Raw genomic sequence first — 8,563 nt, forward strand, 5'->3', positions numbered from 1 at the left:
CAGAAGAACACGCGCCTCAACAACAGCGATCTTGGAGAATTCTGGGCAGCAACGTCAACCAACAACAAAGAAATAGCATGGCTGGCAGACACAGGCTCTCCCAAAACATTCATGAATAAAAACACGGCAAAAGACCTATTGATTCAAATCAAAGAAGTAAGGATAGTTCCCTACAAGGAGCAAGAAAAATTCAAATTTTTCAACAATAAAGAAATCAAGAAAGTTGGCGTGCTCCAAATGGATCTCAGTTCAGGGTCGTGGTTCGCACCAGACTGCAAAATCTTCCTGGTAGACAACAAAACCAACAATATAATGGGCAGAGACACCCTTCGAAGACTCGGAATCACTCTCACTGCAAGAAAAACGAAGGTAAGAAAATACTCCATATTACTGACAACACAACAGAAACAAACATCATAAAATTGATACTAAAAAAGTACCCCAACCTATGCACAAGACTAGAGAAATCCAAAAACCACATAGCAAAACCAACAATGAAAGAAAACTTCAAACCAGTTCAACAAAAAGGAAGAAGAGTACCACTACATCTCCTCGACAAAGTAGAGGCAGAACTCAAATAATTAATACAAGATAAACAAATAATTAAGTTAGACAAGTGCTCGGATGATCATTTCATAAGCCCCGTAGTAATCACGGTAAAACATGACAAGAGTGTAAAGATCGCCCTGGACTCTAAAAAACTCAATGATGCAATACACAAAAACAAATATCAAATGCAAAGCATTGACCACTTAATAGATGAAGTTGCAACATATATCTCCGAACGGAAACGAAATCCGGGTCAATTTTTTTTCAGCAAAATCGACCTAAAATACGCTTACAGCCAAATCCCCCTGGATCCAAACATCCAAAAACATTGCAACTTCAGCATATTAGGTGGCAAAGCCACAGGAACGTATCGTTTCATAAATGGATTTTATGGTTTAACGGACATGCCCACGACCTTTCAAAAAACCATGGACAAAACACTAGCGAGCATCAACACAAAGTTCGCATTCCTGGACGACATATTAATAATAACAAAAGGATTACTAACGGAACATGAACTAGAACTAGACAAAGTACTAAACCTTCTAGACAAAGAAAACCTAGCTATTAAATTGCAAAAATGTGAATTTGCAAAACCAGACTTAGTGTGGTTGGGCTTCAAAATCCATCCAAATGGAATTATCCCAACAAAACAAAAATGCGATGCCATATCAAAATTAGAAATTCCGAAAACACTAAAACAACTACGTTCATTTATGGGTTGCATCCACCACCTTATAAAATTCACACCCAACTTGGCAAGACTAAGTGAACCACTTCGCCCGCTGTTATCAAAAAGTAACCTAAAATCTCAAAATAAGCTAGATTGGAAACAAATCCATACGGACGCATTTATAAAAATCAAAGACGCGATTAAAGCTATAACCGAAAAAAAACTATTTGATGTTAAATGCCCCACAAGGGTAAGATTTGACGCTAGCAAAAAGGGCCTGGGAGCATGCTTAGAACAATTCGTACACACAGCATGGCACCCCATTGCATACGCAAGCAGATTTTTGAACAATCTAGAACAACGATACAGTACCAACGAACTAGATCTACTATCAGTAGTTTGGTCACTTGAACATTTCAAGTACTACTTATATGGTGCACAATTCACGCTCCAAACGGATCATCAAGCACATTTCTGCGCATTTAAAGAAAATAGAGGAAATAAAACATATCAAAGCCGGCTCACAAGATGGGTAGACAGATTACTCCCATTCCATTTTTCAGTCGAACACATCCCGGGAAAAAACATGGGCTTCGCTGATTATCTTAGTAGAAACCCCTCATCGGAGGCAACAACCCCCTCAGAAAGAGATAAAAACTTTGTTATTAACACAATAGAAGAAATAAAGCATGCACTGCTGAGAAATAATTTAGCTCCAATTGGAGCAAGTAAAACAACCAGCCAATTAAGTCAACAGAATGACGTCATTAAAGCAAATCATTCTCGCTTAGTTAAGAATAGCGCTTTTTGCCATTTACCGCATGACAAACAGTTGCTTGTTTCTTTACACAATTCAATTTCACAAGTTAAACAAATCATTCCAAACAAAAACTCAGTTGCCATTACCACAAGGCCCAACCCTACGAAAGAAACCTTTAAAATACCCATTAATCGAAGACCTAGAGCCCCGAATAAGAGAACACTCCAAATGGATTCAATCCCCACAAAGAGTGCAATATCCGTGGCCACTCAAACAGATATCATTTCGAACAAAGGCAAAGGCCTAGACCCCCTTGATCCACGTAATCATGAAGCACTCTTTACAGCTTACGACGAAACCCCCACCCCCTGTACCGAGAAAATCTCAACAGAGTATTTAATGAAGAGTTCATAGCTCAGGCATCCAAAAAAGAGCTCAACCCCATCATTGAATTCGTAAAAAATGCAGAGTGCGAAAAACTTAAAGCAATCAATCCAATCTATTACCGAATTAGAAGAGATTTATTTGTCTCTCCAACTGGCTGCCTCATATACGACAATAAATTAGTCATTCCTAACAAACTAAACAAACTGGTATTAGAAACTATCCACAACAAACACCCCGGCCAAGCAGGAATGCTTGCCCTCGCGCAAATTATCTGGTACCCAAACATCCACTCGGATATCGTGGCCCAGGCCCAAGCCTGTCGGCAATGCACTGAAAAAGGTAAAAACTTAAAACCACTCATACCTAAATCACAATTAGGACAATTACCTGTACTATCCGAACCGAACGAAGAAATTCAAATGGACTTTGCGGGACCCATACCATTCAAAGATAATGTGCAATCAAATTACATATTCGTAACTGTAGACAGACTCTTACGTTACCCTCACGCAGAAACATATAACAATTGCGACACAAAAACCGCTATAGACTCTCTGGATAGCTATTGCAAAACACATGGTAAACCTAGATCCATCAGGTGCGATCAAGCTCAGGCGTTTTAGGCCCGAGAATTTGAAATGTACTGCAAAAACAAAAACATCAACCTAATACTAGCTCCAGTTGGAGACCATTGAGGCACAGGTAAGATCGATAGACTCATACAAACAATAAAACGCAGACTTTCAGTTCTAGATATCGACCCCACGTCGACCCAAACAACACTAAGTGAAAGACTAGCTAACATCATAGAAAACATAAGACTCATACCCAACTCAACAACTTAGGTTACACCATTCGAGGCACACTTTGGTAGAAAACCGAACACAGAAATATCAAACATAATCACTAAGCCATCACACAAAAACTTAACATACAACAAATTACGTTCAAACTGTTTAGACAAGAAGATTCTGAAACACGACGTGCTGACAAATGAAGAACTGTGGAGGCATGATGGACTCTCGGAGGGCAATTTGGACATAGCCTATACAGAACCAGCAAACCCCAACCCCATTAACATTGAAAGTGACGAATCCGACAACGTACCTCTACGCCAGAAATCCCCACGTAAGATAACTCCCTCCGAATTACATTTTACTATAGGCGACAAAACAACAAAAATTATAGCAAACAAACGCAACATTGCGCGAAAAACAATTACAAGGAAAGCAAAAGAACCTAGACCAACACTGTCACCACAATGGAATATAATTCCAGATGGAACAATCACAAATTACACACCACACACCATCACTGTAGATACACCACTAAGAAAAAACACGGTCATCAGAAAAAACGACATAGCAATAGCAACAGAAACTAAACCACGACTAATACACATGGTAGCATGCAAAACAGTGGGAGAGTATAAACGTAACCAGGAAAAAATAAGAAAATTCTGTTTAGAAGAAGCACGCAACAACGCCAAACAACAAAAGAGTGAAATACCAGGCAACTCCAAATGGACGCACGAAAACATTAAACAACTAGCGCAATCCAACCAACGGCAACAACAACGAGGATCCAAAAGGAAGCCAACCTCATCATCCCCTACAGCAAACAAATCAGCCAAGCGACGAACTTCCACGACCAAATCCCCACCACTATTATCAGCGAAAAAGAAAACAAGACAGCAATCTTCATTCAACACTATGGCCCAACAAGCAGCAATCAACTACTCGCCAGAATCTAACAACTCGAAACAAAAAGCCCACAACAAGTCAGTACACTTCATCGATGATACAGAGAGCAACGAAACAGTAGTGTACAACATTGACTCGGACCCAGACACGACACTACCCTTCAAAATAATCGCATCCTCAAGCGACAAAATATTTACACAGTCGTCCACCCTGCCCACAGACGAGACCCAGTACACCAACGCTGAAGAAGAACAAATTCCAGAATGTCCCGTCTCCATCATTCCGGCACCTCATAAAAATGCAGAAGATGAGCAACAAATCCATATGAATCAACCAAGCACTGTTTCCCCACCTACACAAACGCAACCAGGAGTGGTATTTTTAGAATCTCCATATGGAGAAAACAATCCAACCAGTGAAAACAACATCATACAAGTGGACGACATCAACAACGCCACACTGACTGCAACCATCAATGTGGACCAAGAATGTCCATATGCACCCATACATGAGTTGAGCTCACAAAGAGATGACGGGGCACCCTCTCTTTACACGTCAAAAGAGAACACTCCCAGTGGAACTTCAAGTGTTTACGCCAACCCTCCGGTGTCACCTAACACATTCGAACAACAGTTCAATGAGGAAGGATAAACTGTGTATTAATTCTCAAACTCGAACGAACTGCTGTCAACAGAACTTCCGTCTGGAGCTCCAACCAAGCTTTAAATGTATTACCTATAAACTCTGTATTTCTATATGTTATATAAAAAGTAGTTGTATACAAGCACACATTTGTGTTACAAAATCCAGTTGATTAGACTGGTACTTGGTTGGTCTGTCTAGCGAGAGAGGCTAGTGTGCAGACGTATATTTAGCTATCTGAAAATCAGCAGGATAAAAACGTGGCTTTAATTCATCCTTAAACGTTGTACTTTTCTCAGCCAAGATTGAGCAATCCTATAGAGTTAGACCATCCCTTACACCTAGCCGATTGGACCGAGAGTAGAAAGTCCAACCCAAATCCAGTTGGACCAGTCCTTACAAGAACAACATCATCCAAACACACATACAACAGCACCTGATATCGATAACCAAAAGGTTCATCATCACAATTATTATTATTTCCTTTAAAATTAATTTTTTTAAAATTATTTTGATTGTTAGTATCAATAAAAACAATAATATTTTATTCGTGCTTTTGTTATTTTCTGGAAAATTCTATTAGTATTTTTTTATTGTAATTGTTATTGAAATGATTTTTTACTATGATTAATATTATCCCTTCTTTTAATTCTCTAAGAATAAATAATATTTATATTTTTTTTACTATTATTAAAATTAAAGTATTTATTACTATTCTCAGTTTTATTACTTTAAATATTTTACTGTATAATTTGTTTTTATGCTGTTGTTGTTTAATATTATCTTTTGTCAGCAGTTGTAGTAGTACATTTTTTTTACTAACATGAACAATTGGGTCTTAATTAAAGTTTCCTGCGTACTCCTGCATTAAGCAAAAAACCTGATCTTTTAATTTTCTTCTCCCATACACAAAAAGACAATTATATGTCACGTCAATTTGAAAAAGTCACAACACAATTATATATGAATAACAGAATAATACTCAACAAAAATTGATTGTGGTTTCCCTTTTCAAGTCATAACTTGAGAAGCGATGATAAGGGTTTATTATAACTTGATTGATAAACGCTCTGAAATTAGGATTTTGTTTGGAATTACAGGACTACAAACCTAAACATTCGATTTTGAGTGACAGGTGAGAAAAAATTTGTTTCAAACTTCAAACAAAAGCTTAAGAAAAAGAAATTAAGTGGTTATCTCAAAATTATTCATTTAAAGTTGTAACATAATAAGTTTGCAAATTTTTATAGATATTTGAATACATTATTTACTGCTTGAAAAAATATTCATACATTGAAATCTCAATGTTTTGCGCATATTTAGCGAAAAATAGAGACTACGATTTTGCAGAAAAATAGAGACTACGAATTTGCAGAAAAAATTTCAAAAAGCTGGCTACACTAATTTTGCGGAAACCATCTTTTAAAAAATTTGGAAAATTATGGTTTTGAAATTATAAAATCTAAAAAAAAAGTCGCGGAACCAAATTTACTTGAAAATTGGCCAAATTTATATATATATATATATATATAATATATATATATATATATATATATATAAATTATGCTCAAACAAAAAATAAATTCAAATTGATTTTTCTATAGATGAGTTATGGAATGAAACACGGCTAATTTGTTCTTCCAGATATGGCTGAAGTTTTGATAGTTTTTCCTCTAACAATGAACCAAAAGGTGGCAAACTCAGGTTTTTTGACCAATTTTGCACTTTTACATATGTACCTAATTATGTTCCATACATAAAGATTTCAAATTGATTTTACTATTGATAAGTTATGGAGTAAAATATCGCTAACTTTTTCTTCAAGACTTGGCCGATATTTTGATAATTTTGACTCTAACAATGAAAACAAAGGGGCAAACTGTTACAATTGTTACTATTGTTTTATTATTAATATTTTTTTTTATTAATATTAATATTAATTATTATTTATTATTATTATTATTATTATTGTTATTATTATTATCATTATTATTATTATTATTATTATTATTATTATTAATATTATTATTATTATTATTATTATTATTTTTATTATTATTATTATTATTAATATTATTATTATTATTATTATTATTATTATTATTATTATTATTATTATTATTATTATTATCATTATTATTATTATTATTATTATTATTATTATTATTATTATTATTATTATTATTATTATTATTATTATTATTATTATTATTATTATTATTATTATTATTTCTTTTATTTTTAATATGTTTTATTAATTTCATTGTTAGTACTAATAATAATAATAATAATAATAATAATAATAATAATAATAATAATAATAATAATAATAATAATAATAACAATAATAATAATAATAATAATAATAATAAAATTATTTCATTCGTGATTTTGTTTTTTTCATGAATACCCTACCAGTTTTATTTTTATTGTTATCATTTTTAAAAACTATTTTTTAACTCCAATTAATATTTTCCTTTTTTCAATTCTCTAAAAATAAATTATTTTAAAATATTTCGTACAATTATTAAAATTAAAGTTTTTATTACTCTTCTCATTATTATTTTTTTATTTTTTAAATTCTTTACTGCTTAACTCGTTTTTATGGTAGATGTTGTTGTTGTTGTTTGATATTATCATTTGTTACCAGTTGTAGTAGTAGATTCTTTTACTTACGTGCACAATTGGGACTTATTAAAGATTCCTGCGTACTCCTGAATTAAACGAAAAATCTGAGCTTTTGATTTTTTTCTCCCATACACAAAAAGACAATTATATGTCACTTCACTTTGAAAAATTCACAATATAAATACATATCAACAACAGAATAATACTCAACAAAAACTGATTGTGGTTTCCATTTTCAAGTCATAACTTGAGAAGCGATGATAAGAGTTTAATATAACTTGATTGATAAACGCTCTAAAATTAGGATTTTGTTTGGAATTACAGGACTACAAACCTAAACTTTTGATGTTGAGCGACAGGTGAGAAAAAAGTTGTTTCAAACTTCAAAGAGGAGCTTAAGAAAAAGTAGTTAAGTGGTTATCTCAAAATGATTCATTTAAGGTTGTGACATAATAAGTTTGCAAAATTTTATGGATATTTGAATACAATATTTACTGCTTGAAAAAATATTCATACATTGAAGTCTCAATGTTTTGCGCATATTTCTTTGCTATTCACTTGAGACTAAGAATTTGCATAAAATATCCCAAAAAGCTAGCTACACTAATTTTGCTAATTTTGCGGAAACCACCTTTTAAAAAATTTGGAAAAAAATGGTTTTGAAGTTATAAAATATAAAAAAATAGTCTCGGAACCAAACTTATTTGAAAATTGGCAAACGTATTTGAAAATGCAAATTGATTTTTCTGATAAGTTACGGAGTTAAATACGGCTAAATTGTTCTTCAAATTATGGCTGATGTTTTGATAGTTTTGCCTCTAACAATGAACCAAAAGGGGGCAATCTCAGGATTTTTGGCAAATTTTACTCATTTGTCTGAGTGTAATTCTCCAAAAACAGATGATAGCTGTTGCAGTGTAGTTTTTATCTCTATAATTCTTTAGATAATTTTTTTTGCATCAGTTCAATTAGTATGAACAGTTTTCTTATTGTTTTGAGTTTTCAACAATTTTATTTCAAAGGACACTCAATGATGAAATATCTCCCGAAAGATTGTCAAACATTAGCTTCCTCTTAATCAAATAAACAAAAAAAATCAAAAGAATAACCAAAATTTGTCTGAAAACATTCTCCTGCTGTCCTAATAGTTTTTATCTGCAGTTAAACAACACAATGCATTTGACTTAAAACTAAGAACTCACAGTGTTTAACTGTCATGCT

Source organism: Convolutriloba macropyga, chromosome 5, assembly GCF_964194025.1.
Source record: "Convolutriloba macropyga chromosome 5, txConMacr16.3, whole genome shotgun sequence".
Taxonomy (NCBI): Eukaryota; Metazoa; Xenacoelomorpha; order Acoela; family Convolutidae; genus Convolutriloba; species Convolutriloba macropyga.